The 18466-nt window shown below is 43.1% G+C and overlaps 1 protein-coding gene across 2 annotated transcripts in view; it reads left to right on the top strand.

Annotated features, from left to right (window-relative positions):
• The window catches only part of LOC124072958 (mitochondrial import inner membrane translocase subunit tim16), a 106453-nt gene that overhangs the window by 32488 nt on the left and 55499 nt on the right, over positions 1-18466 (top strand). The gene's annotated exons all lie outside the window — the stretch shown is intronic.

Below are 18466 nucleotides of genomic sequence, written 5' to 3'. Positions count from 1 at the left end.
CGACTGTGGGCGTATGCGATTTCACATACTTAGCATGCAGTTTATGTGCGCGGTGTGTGGCATTCACTTATATGGAACGATGTATGAAGGGGCTCCGCACATTGTGAAGCTTCCTTGTGGATGTATGTCGGGCATGTAGACCTCCCAGAGATTTGTCCCTCCACATTTCTGCCATTTCCTGGGTCACACACAGAGACTCCTGTCCTCTCTGGCAGAGGAGGAAAGAATGTGTGTTCCCTGCATCCTTCTGTCCATAACCAGTGCGAACGGTCAGGCAACAGCAGCAGAGACATCGATACGCCTCCCTTCAACTCCGCCGCTTGTCGCTTTCTGCTCCTGACCTTTTTCGCTCCGTTTATTTTTCCAAACACGGCTGCCGAGAACTGGAGGAGAGCGGAAGCGTGGCCGGGCTCCAGAGAGGACAGGAATGGAAGCGTGGAGGACGAAAGGGAAAAAGAAGGAGTGAAGATTCCTTTGTTAGATCCAGCTCATGCATTTTAGTACTATTATAAACAGGGTGGTGGTCCAAGTCGTTCTAAACCAGGTTCAGTATGCCATGGTGGATTAAGTAAATTTATTGTCATTTTTATTTCTTTAAAAAGGCTAACAAGTAGCCACACAAAGCACTCAGAGTGAAACTTTTGTGATTTCTTGGCAGCACATTTGTTCTTTGGCATTCGAGAGTCTCTATGTGCCCATGTTTGGTTGCGGCAAAGACCATGTGATAATGAACAATGTAAATTATGTAAATAGTAACCGTTTTATTAGCCCAAGACTACCATAGTGAAACAGCGTCTGAGGAATGTCATTGTTTTTTTCCTTCCCTTTGGAATCTGTGTGTGTGTGTGTGTGTGTGAGACGTTTAGAGGTTGACACAGCGGGGGCCTAAATAACAACCTCCACTCGCCACTCATCTCCATTTCCTCCACTTCCTCCTTCATTTGAGTGAGACAGATAGCTGCCTGTCTGAGAGGCTCTTTGGAATCCATTGCATTGTTTGGTGCCAGCATACTTTCTGTGGAAATGGAGGATATCTGATGCTACTGATGCCACTTTTTTTTTTTTTTACTTCCTGTTACCAAAGCAAATATGTTTTTTGTGAAATTCCTACTACATGACTGGAAAATCCCCGCAGAGCACTTACATATACAGCATATGAGGAGCTGGTGTGTCTGCTCAAACCACAGAAAACTGTGTTAATTTGTTCATTTTATTGGAAGCTTTGTCTCTGGTGTCTCTGCTCATGAACAGAGGAATGTCGACGTTTACTCACAGTCTTTAGCTGCTGTTTCGTAGTGAGTGTGCTGATGGCACAGCTTGAAGGGAATGTACCAGCAGTGTGAGGATTTCCACTCAGTTGTCCTGCTCATGTGGTGACAAGCTGTTAAGTCTTCCTGATGTCTCCTTACTCAGACACTGTCGGGTTTGGAAGTGTCTGTCCACCCCTTATGCAGAGCAATATAAATCTAATATGCGGAGCACTACATATTGGATTTATTAAACGAGTTTTGCTTTGAATTTGTGAAAATCCCTTTGGTTTCCTGTATTTTTATACTAGTTAATTTGAAATGCTGTGATTTTTCATTGAACAAAATTGCTTGGGTGTGTGCTGACCCATCTGCGGTATATTATGTACTAAATCACTTCAGTTATGCTATCATATACTGGGATGGTGTGTCAGAGAGCTATCACTCCCAAGGCCAGATACCTGCAGACCAGCACTGATAAAAAACAGACAGACAATAAAATGACACACAACAGAGTCCTTGCCCTTTACCGCCAGCCTAGCTTCCCCTCTACTCCCTTTGCCACAATGTTACCTTCACCTTTCTCTCTCACAGCTCTCTTCCCTGTTGAGCCTGAAAGTCCTCCTTCATGTCCTTAAATGTGACTAAAATTTTGACCAAGGTCCTGTTTAGGCTTTTGACCCAAGCTGCTGTTATAGACTGAGGCTCCATTCTTGTCTAATAATCTCCACACTGGGAAGCATACAGAGCACTGACAAGAACAAACAAGGCTTCAGGAGTTGAATTGTGGAGGGAATATACGAGCGCTTAATGTTATTCAGATCCACCTAAGTTCTGGTCAAATACGTTATGAAGCTAAATGGCTCCTAGACGTAGTCCACAATCAGCAAACGCTGATAACAGAAAAGGCTGGCGTGTTCCTCTGTAATCTGCAAGGTCAAAATGTTTGTTTACTCAGTCTAGCCGTATCTTTTTTTTAATCAGTGTTTTATAATGCAGCTGGGTGATAGAAGCTCATGCCTGGTCCTCCTTCCATTCATGCCAGCCACTATTTTTTCAGTATCTCACTGTGTTCTGTAGTTTTTTAGGCAAAGGAACCACAGTTTGCTTTTATTCAGCTTGTTCCTTCGGCATCAGGTTGTCCTCATGTTCACTTTGTCCTTCAGGGTTTTAATTCTTTTTCTCTGGTTCATCGCCATGGTAGGTTTTCTATAGATCATTTTGTTTTAGTTTAGCATGGCCTCAGTGCATTGTGTATGACAAAGCAGCTATGAAAAGGCAAATGCAATAATCAAAAGGAGACCTTGTCTCAATTTTTCTCTGCACTTGATAGATTGAACTGTGCCATTGTACAAAAAGCAGCTGAGGAAGCTTAAAGTCAAACATCCATAGTGGGGCATTTCCTCCCTGTCATTTTAGGCCTGGGGTGCATATAAAGATGGATTTGTTCTTCTTTCTTGCCTGTTTTTAATTAAGAGGGTTGTGGTAAACATGGTGTGTAATCGGAGCAGCAAGCTGGCGTGTATCAGGTTAGCTGCGCTCGTCCACAACATTCAGTAGGACTGTTTTCTTTGGAGTGTCACAACACAAAGAGGCCCGGGAGCGTGAGCCAGTAAAATGGGGTTGTGGACGGAATATAATTTGGATGGAGAATAATGGAGGGGAAATGTTTATTTTTTGGTTGGGGTTGAAATGGAGACTGAAAAATTGAGGGATGGAGGGTGATGAGTCTGAGAGGGGTGTTTTTAACTGTGCAGAGGTAGCTATTACTACGTGCCCGTTTTCCGTACAGGCTGCTGAGCTGGACATTAGAGAACAGCATGGATCTCTGTGGAAACCCCCCCACACCTCCCCACACCCCTCCTCCCTGTCCTTCTATAAACCTGAATTATAATAATGAGTTAAATTGGGCCTCTAAGCCAGCTGCAATCAGTGAACTTTACAACTGGGCACGATTGCAACCAGCTTGCCGTGTAAGTGCTTAAGACTTCATGATAATTATCCATACTCCACCAGTTAAGCAGCTACACACACTGATTCACCACATTCAGAGTTAACCCAGCAGTCTTGTTTTGATGGTGCATGCTTCTATAGTAGCTTATAATCATGTCATAAAGCTTACAGTGTATTCTCTGAGGGTCCAGTTGCTTAGGATTCAGTATGACGAAACAATAACCTCACGGAAAGTTCTGGCCTTGTAACCCGTTTAACCGTCCTCAGTCTCTACCAATGCTCTGCCCCTCTCCTCAAGCACGTGAATACATACAAGTGAACACGTGTCGGCCTACACATGCATGCATATTCTATTACTGCTAATCATGGTGCACCTCTGCAGCGCTGTCTTTTTTCAAGCATGAGGCTGATTAAAACAGATCGCTGTGACCCACTGCTCACCAGTATCCATCCAGTCGATTGGAGAGGACGTAAGCCTGTCCCAGGAGGGCCAGCCCCAGTGTTTTCCCAACCCGGTCACAGGTTACACAAAGAACTCGCCCTCTGAGGCAAGCACGGCTGACAGGCTGTGCTGGTAGCTGACAGAGAGGTTTTGTGGTGGTTGCATGGGAGTGCCTCAGGTGTGATGGACGCACTCACGCCCTCTATTGATCGTCCACAACCTATTTTTGTGTGTTTTCCTACCAGGGTCATGCCTGGGAGCAGGGCCCAGTCATTGGATGTAATTGAGCCAAACTCCCTTTAATCAGATGGATTGAGAAGAAGCCTGTGCCCCAAAAGGGAACCAGCCTTTTACAGAACAGTCCCCCCTTTCTCCCACCCTGGCCCAGGCACTTTAAAATCAGTCCCAGATGAAGGCTTTCCTGTGGGGATTAGGTGCAGCTGCAGCACTGCTAACCAAACCAGACCAAAAGAAAAAGAAATGCCACACAATGTTTGAACGACAGTTTGACCTTGCTTCTTTTTGTCCAGTTTCTAAGAGTGAATGCAGCTTTCTTCTTCAGGCCTACCTCAGAAATTCATATTTAAGGTGAAAGGAAAGGCAGGACTGTGATATTCAGCTGATCCTCGGGGTCAGATCGACAGTTTAGCTGCTGCAACCCTCTCTCCAAGATGGCCTTGGGGGATGGTACAGGGCAAAGATGTGGCCGCACACGCTCCGTCAAAGAACCTGAACTGTGCGTTCCGACAGTTGAAACGCGGTGTCTGGAATCTGTTAGTCATTTGGGGTTTCAGTTTGTGATTCAGTAGAGGGCGGGTTGATCAGGAAAGGGGGATGAAGAAGGAAGTGGAGGGAGCCTTGAAATCCCTTCTTATATCGTCTCTGTGAGCTTTAACAGGTTTTTCGTGGAGGCTTGTGTGGCAGTCACAACCTTCTTTTGCTACATAAAACTTCACTGAATAAATATGTTTCTCTTTCAATCCCGGTGATTGACTGACAGAGTAAATGTCCTGTTATTGCTCGGCAATACCTTAAAACCTTAAATACCTTAAAAATAAAGCCGCTATGCTTTAATGAATCGTTACTTTATCTTTATATGACCACCTTTTAGAATTTCTTTACCATTTGTCCCCCACTCCTCTATTTCTCACTCTTCTTTCTCTCTTATCCTGCACAGACGAAATGGAAGGCGGGAGTTTTTGAAGGTGCTGGTGTATGGGATTCTAATTAGCTTTTTTTTTTTTTTTTTTCTTTTTTAAAGCAGAGCCTAATGGAGCCTTTCAGAGCTGGTAAAAACACATGGAAGTATGTGGAGCGTTTGGCAGGGGCTATTTAATATAATTCACAGAGGGTTTTTATTTCATCCCGCAGGTATGTGCTCAGCACTCCAGGGATCAGAAGGACCCTTTTGTGCGAACTCGCCACAGAAGGAAAAATAGAAAACGTCTCTCCCTCCCACTTTCGTCTACCTCCTTCCTTCCTACCTCCCCCTCTTTCTCCTCTTCTGTTCACCTTTATTTTCTTTAATGGTTTGGATTATACTTTCTAAAACTAAACTGGAGATTATTTGTCAAGCTGCTCTGCATTACGTGGCAGTTCAGAAGGTCTTAATGCAGTTAAGGCAATTACACAAATGACTCCAAACTTTTTTTCTGGAACTTCGCTCTAATCTGTCTCTGTTTTTGGAGTTTGAGACAGTGTCAGACTTCACTTTCCATCCTTTACAAAAACGGCAGCGGGGTTGCACTTGCAGCTGCAGATATGGCTTCTCTCCAACATCTGGAAAAATGTCTTTTTTCCCTTTTATTAAAAATTCACTGGCAATAACATTTGGAATCTTTGCCCTACCAAAAGCCTTCACACTACATTGGACCATCCCAAGTCCATTTCAGCACTTTTCTCCCTGCTCTCATGGGTAAATATCCAGTAACTGAGCACCTGATAGAGATGTGAAGAAGACTGGATTGGCAGAAGATACGGGGCTAAAGTGGAAACAGCACAGGCCGTTATGCACAGTTCATGGATGCAGTGCTAGGAGGAGATTAAACACACTGCTATTAGGTATCAGTGCGATGGGATACTATTTCTGGAGGAGCTGCAAAGGCAGGGTCATGGTAGTTTGTGTGAAATTCCACAAGGTTGCCTTAGTGCCCCATTTTGTCACATAGTTATCTTTAATATCTCTACTGTTGTGTAAGCCCTCTAGCATATCCACTTTGTCTGTGTATTTTTTATTCAATTTGTCTGCCATGTCCTACTGTCTTTTTTATTTTCCATTTTCCTATATGCACCCATGTTATTTCTCTCCAGCTCTCTTTCAACACGTACATTTGTTTTATAAAGCTCATGAGTGTCCCTTTCACGAGAATCAGGAACCGTGGCACGGCAGAGCTCCCGTTTTTAAATCGTGCCTCGCTTCTGGACACCAGTCATGTCCTGGATGTCTGCCACCTCTCTCTGCTGTGGTTGAAAGAGCAATTTGAACGATGGAGAGAAGTGTGTTTCCCATTAGCCGATGGTTTCCTCTGCCCTGCACCCCAGTCACCCGCACCCTGCAGCCTGGCCTCCACTGCTGCCCTGGGACCACTGCAGACTGGCAGCATGTCACTGCACACCTCATAGGCACACAAACAATAATGAAGCTACAAAGGGAATGAGAGAGAAATCACCATATCCATGCACACAGACAAGCAGGAGTTGCTCATAATTCATTTGCACTGACAGATCAGAAGACCGAGATAGACAGACCCTCTTAAGTTACACAGTCGAAAAGAGATAAAACCTGTGCTTACCTCTAATGATTTGTCAACATGAAAGTGCATTTGATCAAATGGGATATATACATTTTCACACATCTTACGTTGTGTTGCTTTTGTATTCTGATGGAAACAGTGAATCAAAGTGCTGACTTTCAGCTTTAATTTAATGTGTTATACCTCTATGTTGGACGAACTGTGTGGATATTGTGACCCTTTTTATGCCAGCTCCTTCAGTTTTAGCAGCCCAAACGTTATTGTTATTATTCTAATGAACGTAGATGCATTTTCTCACATCTGAGCAGGCTTTATTTTTGTTTACAAGAGGTGGTATTTCTTGGTTCTTGAGATGTTTCTTTTGTACTTTTTAATCTTAAAATATAGTGAAGAAGTGACTGATATAACACCCCTTAGTGATTTTCCAACCTTGTGGTGGTTTTTTTTGTTCCCGTCAACTTCTATTAAAATGTCACACTTAGAATGTCACCTTAATTTTATTGTGCAAGAATCAATGATGAAGTGAAGTGAAAAGACAAATTTGAGCAGGCAGCTATCACGTTATCTTTAGTACTCGGGGCTTGAACATTGTAGCATAGTTTCGCTCCAAATTCAGCCCAGAAAACAAAAAAGGTCTAAAACCTTACAGTCAATCAAGATTGCCAATAGTGATGCCAAAGCTAATCTCTTAATAACACAAATAGCTTTTTCCATGTGCAGATGGTCTGTGTAACATCAGCGCAGCACTCATCCACATCTGGCACAATAGCAAATCCAGCCCTTCTTTCTTTAAAGTGAGTTTGAGTGAGCAGACTTTTCCTTTCATTTAATAGAAAGAGCAGGCTAGGTGGATTGTCTGCACATTGTTTTCTCTTCTCTATGATCATGTTACCATGATGTATTCCAGTGATTTTGGTCCTGTTGATGACAGACCAACTGTCTGAAATGGAAACAAAAAGAAGAGTTTCTTTATCAAAAAGGCTCTTTGATTGGTCCGTGTGGGGCGTGCTCCTGGCTGATGTCACTTCCCATGTGGGCCCTATTTGTCTGTCCACACTGTGGAAGCATGTCAGTGTGTAATATGCCACGCTTAGTTTAATGCGAAAAGTGCTTAGGCGTGCCACTAAACACCGTCTGTGTGTGTGTTTTTTTTTCTTTATAGCCACATCACTTATCATAAGACCGGATGCTCTAAATGCCTCACTGTGTTTCACATATGCTGGTGCACCAGAGGTTGAGACGTGCAGACCAGTGCACTGAGTTTATATGTACTAGTTATGTGTTTGAGCACATACATTGCTGCATAGTATGTGGACAGCAGCGGAGGACGAGAGGGAAAGGACTGAAGAGCATCACTGCATGTCAGATCTCTCTCCTCTCTTTGGAAATGTTATGACAACAAAAGCTGCTCTGCACCTGCGTGGCCTCCCTGTTTTTCTGCACAAGGAAGTGTGTGCATCTGTGCGAGTGCACTTGGCGTAAGCAGATTAAAAAAAAATTTCATCAAAATGTAATTGGTGGGAGAGTTGAGGAGGTGATGGAGGCCAGGAAATAATTTCCCCATTGTGCAAAAGCAGGTTGGAGTGGGAGAGGAAAAGAATTGGTGGAGGACCCTCGGGGGGAACACCAGTCGGTCTTTAGTCTGTGTGCTCTTGAAGAAACCTCTGTGGACTTCCCTGCTCTAACATCAACTGAATGTGCTCTGTCTGAAGCCAGCTCACATTATTTCAGTAAGGTCAATTAGTCAGTCAGCCATTGTATGACAGCTTTGTGCAAGGCTGGAGGGGGGAGGCTGAGGAGTTCAGGAGAAGCGGGAGGTTGTATCTTGTAAGAGTAGGGAGTGTAAGCCCTCTATGTGGTTCTTTTGTCCTCTGGTCACAAAGGATAATGAGGAAAGCAGACTTTATCGTGAATGTTGATTTATAAGACATATTTTTTACAGTAAGTTTTCTCCTTAATAAACTAACTCATTTAGCATGTTAATCTGCCATTTCAAACCAGCAGCTGTTAAATATTGGTGTTATGGTGAAAATGGACCTGCCATTGTTGTTGCTGCAGTCACTGGTGCAGGCAAACAGACCTACATGGATAATTGTGAAGGGGTGTTTGCTGTAATGTGCTGTCTCCCATAAAATATATGGATCTTCTCACCCGTAGCTCCCATTGAAGAAGTCTCCTGAAAGTGGTTCCGGTCCTGGGCCATTATCTTTTGAATGTGTTTGTATGTGTGTGTGTGTGTGTGTGTGCGGTGACAAGTGGCATGAGAGATTCTGCCATTAACCTCAACATAGGGGCACTCTTCCAATGCATTTTGCATGCTTGTGTGTGTGTGTGTTGAGGGCATGTGGGGCACAGGTGTCTCTCACACAGTTGCCCAACCATGAGCTGAAGGGGCTGCATTCCTACTGCCAAGCTGGATAGGTCAGTCACACACACACATTCTTATACTATATGCATCAGTGTCATACACACATACATGTCTGGGCGGATCTGCCGTTTCTTTTCCTTTTTCAGCACGCACAGACCATCGCCAAACAGTATTCATCATCACTCAGCAGGATTTGACAGGTGGAGTGACATAGACTTAATCATCCGTGCCTTTCTTTTAGCCATGCGTTCAGGCGCTGCGTAGGTGATACTTTAACAAGATAGTACACTTTAAAACAAACAGTATGAATTCCACTTTTTTTCTTCATTTGTTTGGAGTTCAGCTGCTCTTAATTCAGTTCAATTTAAAATTGCCAGTACAACCAGAGTCTAGTAACTGATTATAATGTCTCTCTCATTGTTAGTCAGACCAGCATTTTCAGCTCCTTTCTTTTAGTTTCTGTTTTCCTTCCAGAGTCAAACAGACATTCTATAGCTGATGTACCTTCTCAGTTTTGTACCTACATGTTTACTGTATCCTGCTGTTTTTCCTTTCCTTTCCAGTTTCCTTCCCTTTCTTTATATGCCTGCTGTGTGGATTGGGTTTTGGAGGGAGGGTGAAAGAGCAACTTCTTCACAAAGCACCTCAGACAAACACGTTTGACCAAAAGACCAGCCTGAAGAAAAAGAGGCCCAATTGCAGGAAAATATTTGAAGGACTACTTGTTCTTATGGGGCCAAAGGGACAATACTGGAGAGCTGCTGGGTCTTTCACTCTGACCTGCCTGGGTGGTGTTGTTGCAGAGTAAACCTTTCATTAGCACTGGACTGAAAAAACACGGACTTGATGGACAAGTGGCGATAGAAATTCATACACACGTGCGCTGGTGAGGTGGCCTGTATTATTCTTAACTGTTGTCCACACATCCTGGCCATCATGGTCCATCCACGGTCCACTGCTGCTGTGAAACTGTGGGGATTCACAGCTGTGCGCTGCCTCCACAGTCAGCTACGAGCTCACTGGTCAAGTCAAGGTAATTTTATCACAATGGGCCAAAATCACAAATCACTCTGCCTCACCGGGTTTAACAATCTGTACAATCTCTGTACACCCTCTGTCCTTATATGATCGCACACACCCTTTTAACAAGGGGGGGGGAATGAGTAGACATGCAGTAGATGTTGTAGAATAGAGCATCAATTAAAATAATACATGTGTAGATCCAGGAGGTCAGCTGAGCAGTGTTCAATTCCTGTTCAGCACCAGCCTTTTGTTTGCACTTTAAAGGGATTTCTTAAAGGGTGTTTCTTTTCAGGTATTCACTCAGAGAAATTCACATGAAATAGTTTTGTGGAGAAAGAAAATATAGATCCTTAGAGCTTACACCTTTAAGGCTGTATAATTCACCAGCATGCTTCTATTATATACACATAGCCTTTATGTCTTAAATCCTTCCTTTCCTGAGGCCTACAGTGTATGTAATTCTATGCCATTCCACTTTTGCTCTTAAACTACACCTCTCTTCCCTTCTGCTGCGTTCCATAATGAAGATGGGGATGTGAGATCTTGAAACTGGAGTGGGGCATCACTGCCTGCCAACCACAAACCAAGATTGCTAAAAGACATACGGTCTTTGAATAACACACACAACCATCTCCCAACCTAAAATCCTCAGTGATTGGAGTTAAGTCCCATAAAAATAGATGGAAAAGATGGGATGCTTAGAGAGACAGAAAGAGAGACAGACGGAAAGGGAAAGAAGAATAAAAATGTGTTGGCTGCTCAGATGGAGTTGGCACCGCATGCTCTGCTCCTGACCTTTTTAGTGGGTTTGTGTAAATTATATCCCTTACGAGGGAAAATATGTGGTGGTTGAACTGGAGAGGACCACCATCCCCCTCCTCTCTTTTCTGTCATTTACCCTTTTTCAGCAGTGCTTTCTCCATCTTTCAGACCCTCCTTCAGTGTCTTCATGTCTCTCTCTCTCTTCCAGTCTTCCTCCTGATGTTGCTCTCGATATTCATTCCTCTGTTTTTTTGTGTCCCCTGGTTTTCCTTCTTTGGTCCCACCATAATGACCTGGTCCTGTTTTGTCCATTCATCACCTCTCCCTCCTACATCTCAACCATCTACTTTTATGTCTTTATATCAGCCTCCCTCCACTCCCTCCTCTCTCTCCCTCCCTCCCCACAGTTATGCTATTTTCTGCTGCGCATGGAGGATACATTTAGCTTGTGGTCACTTGGGAAGTGATGGCTACATTAGCAGGGGTGGGGGTCTGGTGAATTGCTACCTTCTCTTATTCACAGCGGGCTCTGTGCGTGCTGATGCTTACTTTCCACTGGGGTGAACCGTGGATTTGGGGTGCCTTCCGGGGTGCTCTGCCGCCATGCCCCACACTCTCAGGCCACAGCCCGGGCTGGCAGGCACCCACGCAGACACGCGGCGTCAGCCTGCCCAGCGGGTGTCCCTGTTTATGTTTGTCTTGTGTGGTGGCTAGTTTCTCACTGCGCTGCAGTGACCATAGCACCGCCCAGCTTGGCACACCATCCCGTCTTTCTCTCTCTCTTGAAGGAGAAATGTTTTCTCTGATCCTGGCCAAGCCCCGGACAGTTGTGGGTTGTAAGTCATCTTTAGCATCCGTCACTGCAACTGGACCGGACAGAGGGTAGCTGTGGCTGCAGGTCTACATACTGAGACAGTGAGCTTTGGCTGTACTTAAAGGACAATCACGGTGGTTTTGTGTGTTTTAGCTCGTGAAATACAAATTGTGTATACTTTACATCACTACCTATCATTTACCAAAACATACAATAAATATTTTGGTTGGCTTGATCAGTCCAGCGTGAAAATTAGCTTGCACTGATTTGAAACTATACAGTATATAAGTAATCTTTTGTAGTGACCATTTAGTCCATTTACATTTTATGTAAAATATATGTCACTGCTTCAAATGCATCTTGAATTAATAAACAAGGATGTCTTAAAGAGAACTGGATACAGTGTTAGAGGCGGGTCCTTGTCCATTCCTATGAAAGTTGCTCTGTGGTGCATGAAGCCAGATAAACCACTCTGTGAAGAAATTACCCAGATGACTGCATACTACACATGCGCTGTGGACCTCAGGGGCCTAGCATGAATGGGGATAAGTGATTTCAACCCTGTAGCTACTCTAGACTTTCAAATGTTGTTGGACCAAATGGATCTCATTTTGACAGTGAAATGAGTCATTTCACAGGGGTTGCGGTGCTCGAAAAACAAAAAATAAATAAATAAACAAGAATGAGCCACCATTTTACAGCCACTTCTTTCACAGTGAAAGACTATAGTGAAAAATCTTTTTCAGCCCGTGTGTGTCATGTGATGCTGTAATTACACGGTTTGGCCGCTGTGTCAAATAGTCTTTATATTCAGCCGCACTTCCTTTGGGCTTGATGCTCTAAATCACTGTTCAATAATCCCCCATCGCCAAGTGCAATACAGCAACTTTTACTGCTAATAATTTAACAATGGTGAAATACTGTAAATATTGTGTTTTTATGTTTAGTTTTTTTATTTAAAAAAAAAGAAGGAAAAAGGTTAAATGTTCCAGTATTTTTACTTTATATATTTTTAATTGACTTATCTGCACCTTTATTTTGCTATCCTTGTGTTGCTGTGACAATGAGAATTTGAGAATTTTGAAGATAAGAAAGGCCTGTCTTATCTTGAATGTGCCAGAAGCTGAGCAATTGCCGACATTTATATTCTGACAAAACTTCGACGTTGAGTAATTAGAGTCTGTGCCCTGTAATCAAAACTGTTTGTTCATCAGGCATGCAGGAAAGTCTTTGTCTGTTTACCAGTTTAGCCCCCACTGATCAGGATATGCTAACCTGCACACTAATTACCAGGCAACAAAGAAAAAAAAAACAAAACCTTGTCCCGGTCTGCTCCTCATTCCCCAGCTGTCTACTAATCAGCGTCCAGACACTTGTGACTGTCCAGACACTCCCTACGAACAGGATTAGCAGATCAACATTTTGCATGTTAAAATGTAATGAGTCACCCCGCAGCTCACCCACTGACACACTGACTGTTATTAGCAGTTAGAAACAAACAGGTGTTTGTTGGCAATTGACGGCCTATTTCCGTTGAGTTAGAGTTCACATGCAGAGGTCAGAGGTCGCATGGCCTCAGTCCTGTGGCAGCAGGATGTTTGAGACGGCCATTGTGTTCTTGCCAGTTGACACTTGTGTTTAGGCTTCATGTGAATGTGAGTTTGGGGGAAATGGCTTTCGTGCGTGACTGATGTGGATTACTGAAATCAACCTTTGTGTGAGAACACATTAGGACGGCACACTCTGTACACACACATAGTTTGAGGGAACTGTTTATCTATTAAGTGGTTATTATTGCAAAGAATATTGTGGTATTATTTAAAATCTTGTTCATGAAAACAATGCATGGAAGCTTAAAAAACCCTGCTTGTACTATCTGATTTACTCAAAAACGTCGGGAGGGTTTCCCATCCTGTAAGAGGTCTATGTAAATCACACTGTCTACCACAGAGACACCATGAGCTCCCACTGTGATGGAAAGCATTACAGGCAATAATCCGTGCCTGTCGCCACCCTCCACTCACCGCACAAAAACACACCCCCACCCATACACACACCAGTGTTGTAAAAGAAATTTAAATCTAGTTTGTATAAAATACTGCTTTGGTATACAGTATTTTATTTCTTTAAAGGTGTTATTGTTTTAGTTCCAAAACACGAGGCATATTTACATTGGTGTTGGTAGCGCTAATAATTTGCGTGGAATGTTTCTTTACTACTCACTTGCTGGTACCCGTAATATGCCCACCCACAGCTCAGCTCAGTTTGAGATTACACAGGAGCTCCAGCCACAAACAATGTGGAATCTGCAGATGTGTATACACAGCACAGCCATGATGCAAGCAGAGTTTGAAAGTTAGCACAGGATGTGTACACAGCAGCGTCTGATGAATGTCTGCTGGTGTCTTAAGGGGGATGCATAACGCAGCTTGACCCCCGAGGCCTTGGCTGGTTTGCTCCCCTCGTCGGTGTGCTGCTCTTAAGTCACAGACGTTACACTTCTGCTGTTTTGCTTGCGCTGCAGGTATTTGACTCTTAAATGTTGCTGTAAATGGGGGAGAAAAGAGAAATGGGAGAGCAATAAGAAGATAGGAGGGAGAGAGAGAGGAAAGAGCAGATGATGGTGTCCAAGTCAAACTAGCTTCTTCTTCTCTTTTACCTTCTGTTGAAAGAAGAAATGTATTACCACGTGAGAGGACCGTCTTTGGTCTTAATTAAGTTGTTGAAATTGGGTTGTAATTTTTAGTTCTGTTTACATCAATAACTCCCAGCCTCAATTCAAGATTAGTTCCAATACATGCCGCACATGCCTCATATGGCTCCTATTTAAATATTTAGATCATGATTTAAAAGCTGTAATAGCAGCTGTAGTTTTTATGGCCGTTTTTTTCAATATTTAGCCATAGGTGCAATTTTACTGCAGCACGGAGCCACTTCAGTAAATGAACGTACAAGAAGGATGCCAGACTCAGCGATTGCTTACCTGACCTGAAATCATTGCTCCATTACTGTTTACAGCATATCACAACCATAGATCTGTCTGTTTAATCTTATTTGAAGTGTGTGTGTGTGTGTGAATGTTGTATGGGGTCAGCAAAAGCTCTTCTCATCTAGGGAGATGAAACAAAGCAAAGCGCTGAGTAATATTGTTTTTAATCAGTGCTGGGGACTCTCAGCGAGCAGGCTATGTTAGGATCATCCACTCCTCCTGTTGGTCTTTGCATGGATGCATACAGTGTAAACCCCATGGTCATCTTAATGTGTTGCTGTATCCAGTCAGAGGAGGTTAATGATGCCCTGGCCTTTTTTTTTTAAATTCATTTTCAAACATGCAAACACACAGTCCTTCAGACACAGATGCAGCTGTGTATATGCGTGATGGGAAATGCCGTCAGGTCAAGTAAACAAGTAAACATTGTTGTGTCCAGACGATTATATTTAGAAAACTCAGAAATGATGACGGCGTGCAGTTGCTGTCAGTTGTCTTGTTTTCCTGTTTCCTGTATGTGGGGACGATTTTGGTCGGAAGCGATGAGGTTTCGGAGCACAGAGCACAAGGAAGCATCACATGAACCGCGAGTCTTGCCAGATGCTCGTGTGCTGATTGCTGTTGGCAATCATTGGAATTCACCACAAAGTTAAAATTGAGCCCCTCGCTTGCTTCTAATGTTTCTAACTAACAGTGCCACGAACAGCTGCTCACGCCCTCATCACCTCTCGTCACAGCTGTTTTCCTCCAAAGGCCATGCAAGGTAAGTCACCTTGCTCAGGACTAGTTCACATCCAGCCCTCTGTGCATGGAAGTTGGAAGTTAGTCATCCCACAGAGATCCACTGGTTACTTTTGTGCTATGGCTCTTGGTTTTGCTTTGAATTCAGTGCCTCAGTTGCTGATCTTGAGGGAATTTAATTTACTAGTTTAATTTTTTTTTCCATCAGTGAAGTGTACATTTGCATCCAAATGGTAATGGAAGGTTTTAATTCAGAGAAATGATGAGCCAAGAAATTGTGTCCTCCTGCCAGTGAGATAAAGGGAAGGATAAAATACTTCATTAGCTGACTGAATCTGATTGGTTTAAACGATCTCACACTCTTGAACTGTTAGCTTCATCTGCCAGTTATAGGAAGTTCATTTGTATTTGACACACTCTTCTGGCTTGCTTTACCAATATATGTGAGTATTTTACCCCCTTCTGCAAACCTTTCACCCTCAGTGGACTGATCTCTCTCCACTATCTCTTCCTCTTTTCTTCTTTTTACCATGACACCGATTTGCTTATGTTTTTCCGACCAAATAAAATTCCCCCACCCACTGTCGCTCCATTCCTCTGAAATGAGAAGCACACTTGGTTTGCTTTCCAAGGGTGGCAGGCAGTTCTGTTTAGGTGCTCTTTAATTTCACAGCTGTAACACACACACACACACCCAACACCTCCACAGCTGCCTCCCTTAGAACCTCTCTTCAGCACATTTCCAAACAGGGATAAGTTTTTCCCTGCTTGAGCTCCCCCCGAACACACATTTTATCATCAGTCCCTCGTTAATGTCATCTAGTTCTTTCCATCCTGTCCGCCTTATCTTACGACACTGGCCGGATCATCATTCTCCATTTGTGGTTTCCTCATTTATGTTAATGTTTTGCTTTGAGTCTTTGAGCAGCTTGTGTTTGTGAAGAAAGCTGTAAAGCTAAGATGATAAAAAGAGCCTTTTTGTGACACTAAGTCATATTTTGGATTGGGGTTCTCCTTCAATTTCTTTGATTAACTTTGAAGTGTAACCCTCCATGACTTGTCTACCAAAGACTTTAAGCAACATTAGGCACCACAATAAAGTAAGTAATACCATTAAAATTTTTTATGATGGAAGAAGTAAGATAATTTGGCCCAAAGTGAAAATACCAAATTAAGCAGATTTAGTGAAAACTGAATAAAGAAGTCAGAAAGTACTAAGACAGAAATTTTACAGCTAAACCTGCGCTGTCTTCTTCTATGTTGTTGTTCTGTTTTTGTCTTAAAAACAAAGTTTACTATTAACAAAGATTTTCCATACATGTGAGGTTTCTTTGTCATATCTTAATTTTGACATTTTATTGACTGCTAAATGATTCATTTAATAGGAAAGATTAACCGGCAGATGAATTCATAAGATGCAGTCCAAAAACGATTCCTTCTGTTTCCAGTATGAGGTGATCATGAAGTTTAGTCTGTATTCTGCTGAGAGCGGAGACATTGAAAAATACACGAATGACAAGCCTGGGAGGGAAGAAAGTATCTGCACTGGGGAAGTAACACTGCTATTTGTTTTTATATCTAATATCTACCAAACAGCACGTGAAATGAATTGCATGTGTGCCTGCTAAGGTATGTTGCCAAGCACTAACCAAAGTCAAATTCTTCCTTTTTCTTTCTTTTCCTGTTTTTCTTTCTCCCTCACTTCTCATCTTTCCCCTCAATCGCTTTTCGTCAGAGCAGCATCTGGGCCATCTGCTGGCACCGACTGGCAGCTGGTCTGGCATGGGAACAACCGGTGGCACACCACCCTTCATCTGTTCCTAGTACTTCAGAAAGATTTGCTTGGAGGGAAGGTGGGATGTGCAGCAGGAGAGTTGGAGGGAGTGCTGTACGGAAACAAGCAGAGGGCCAAAAACTAGAGCCAGAGAACTAAGTTCCAAAAGAAAGTGGTGCTGCGTTTTCCCCTACTCAGCTCTTCCTTTCCACCTCTTCCCTTACTTTCTCTGACACTTTTGAGTAGCACTTAGCATTTTCTGATGCTTGTACCGGTCTTTTTTGTGTCATTGTATCAAGATGTTATTCAGTTATTGCTATGTGTATCTTTCCTTTTTTTGGCCATTAATGACAAGGCAAATGCTTCATCTTGTATTTTTTTGCAGAGTAAATTTTACGCCCCCAACTGCTGACCATAAATACTCTTGGCTGAGGTTGGGAAGATGGTTTGAGGTTAGTGGGAGGTCAGCTGTGCCGTGTGGGCAGCGGGGCTATTTGGAAGTTAGAAAACAGAGAGAAGCACATTGAAAAAGGCATTTGAATGTATGATTGAGAAGTGCAGGGGAAATACAAATGCTACTTTTCAGCCACATGACCCAGTGCTTCAACACATTGTCCTTGGCTGCCTTCTCGCAGCCCTGAGTTTGGAAACAAATTAGAAACAAAAAATAGAGAGTGAGCAAGAAACAGAAAAGAGGGGAGAGGGAACAGAGTGAAAAAATATTTACTCAGAAATAATTCCATGTGGAATTTTCTTTTTTTTTTCCAGTTGATATAATTGTGAAAAAGCTTCCTTGAAACTACAATAGAGACCATTGAGCAGCATAGGCTGTGTGTGAGCGTCAAAGCTGGCTCCCATCCAGGAACCAGGTTTCTCTTAAAGCCCGTGAAAGAAAAGGGGGACTGTTTTATGGAAGGAGAGAAGCAGACACACACACGCACGCACACACACACACATTCCCTCTGTTCTCCCTCTCCCTTTCTTATCCACATTCATGAACATTTGTAGATGCCTGGCCAAAGAGAAGGACAAAAAACTGCATGGGTTCTTTCAGCTGCAGGTATTATTCTTATCTCATATCATCTACACATCCTATCAGTCCTTTTTACCTGGAGTCTCTCCATTATAAACACACATGCTTGCAATTAAGCCCCATCCATTGTGCTCTCCATCTTTAAAGCAGGAGACTTAACTCCTTTCTAACTTAAAAATGTGCATAAATTAGGGAAACGAAATTTCAAAAATTCAGGACACCGATTTTAACAGTGGAGGGAAGGACAAAGAAGTTAAAGTCTGTTGACCTTCAGGGAGTGCATTGTTTTTCCTGTTATTTAACTAGGAAGTTTGCTCTATATGAACAAATTGATGCAACAGGGCATGCATGACGAGAGTGGTGCGGTTTTATGTGGAGTGTGTTGTTAGCATTGGACCTTGCACAACAGCTCCCAGCTATGGGCCAATATATTTGTGCATTTGCTTGTAGGTGTGGGCGTGGGTGCGTGCATGCTGTATCAATCCCCTACCAGCATCCTACCCATAAAACACATGGGTGGTCAGCCGGTTTATTGCGTGGGTTTGCAAACAATGCTCAGCCATTAGG

Source organism: Scatophagus argus, chromosome 16 (genome assembly GCF_020382885.2).
Source record: "Scatophagus argus isolate fScaArg1 chromosome 16, fScaArg1.pri, whole genome shotgun sequence".
NCBI classification, from domain to species: domain Eukaryota; kingdom Metazoa; phylum Chordata; class Actinopteri; family Scatophagidae; genus Scatophagus; species Scatophagus argus.
Note: the sequence above shows the minus strand (reverse complement) of the source record. Positions and strands in the feature narration are given on the sequence as shown.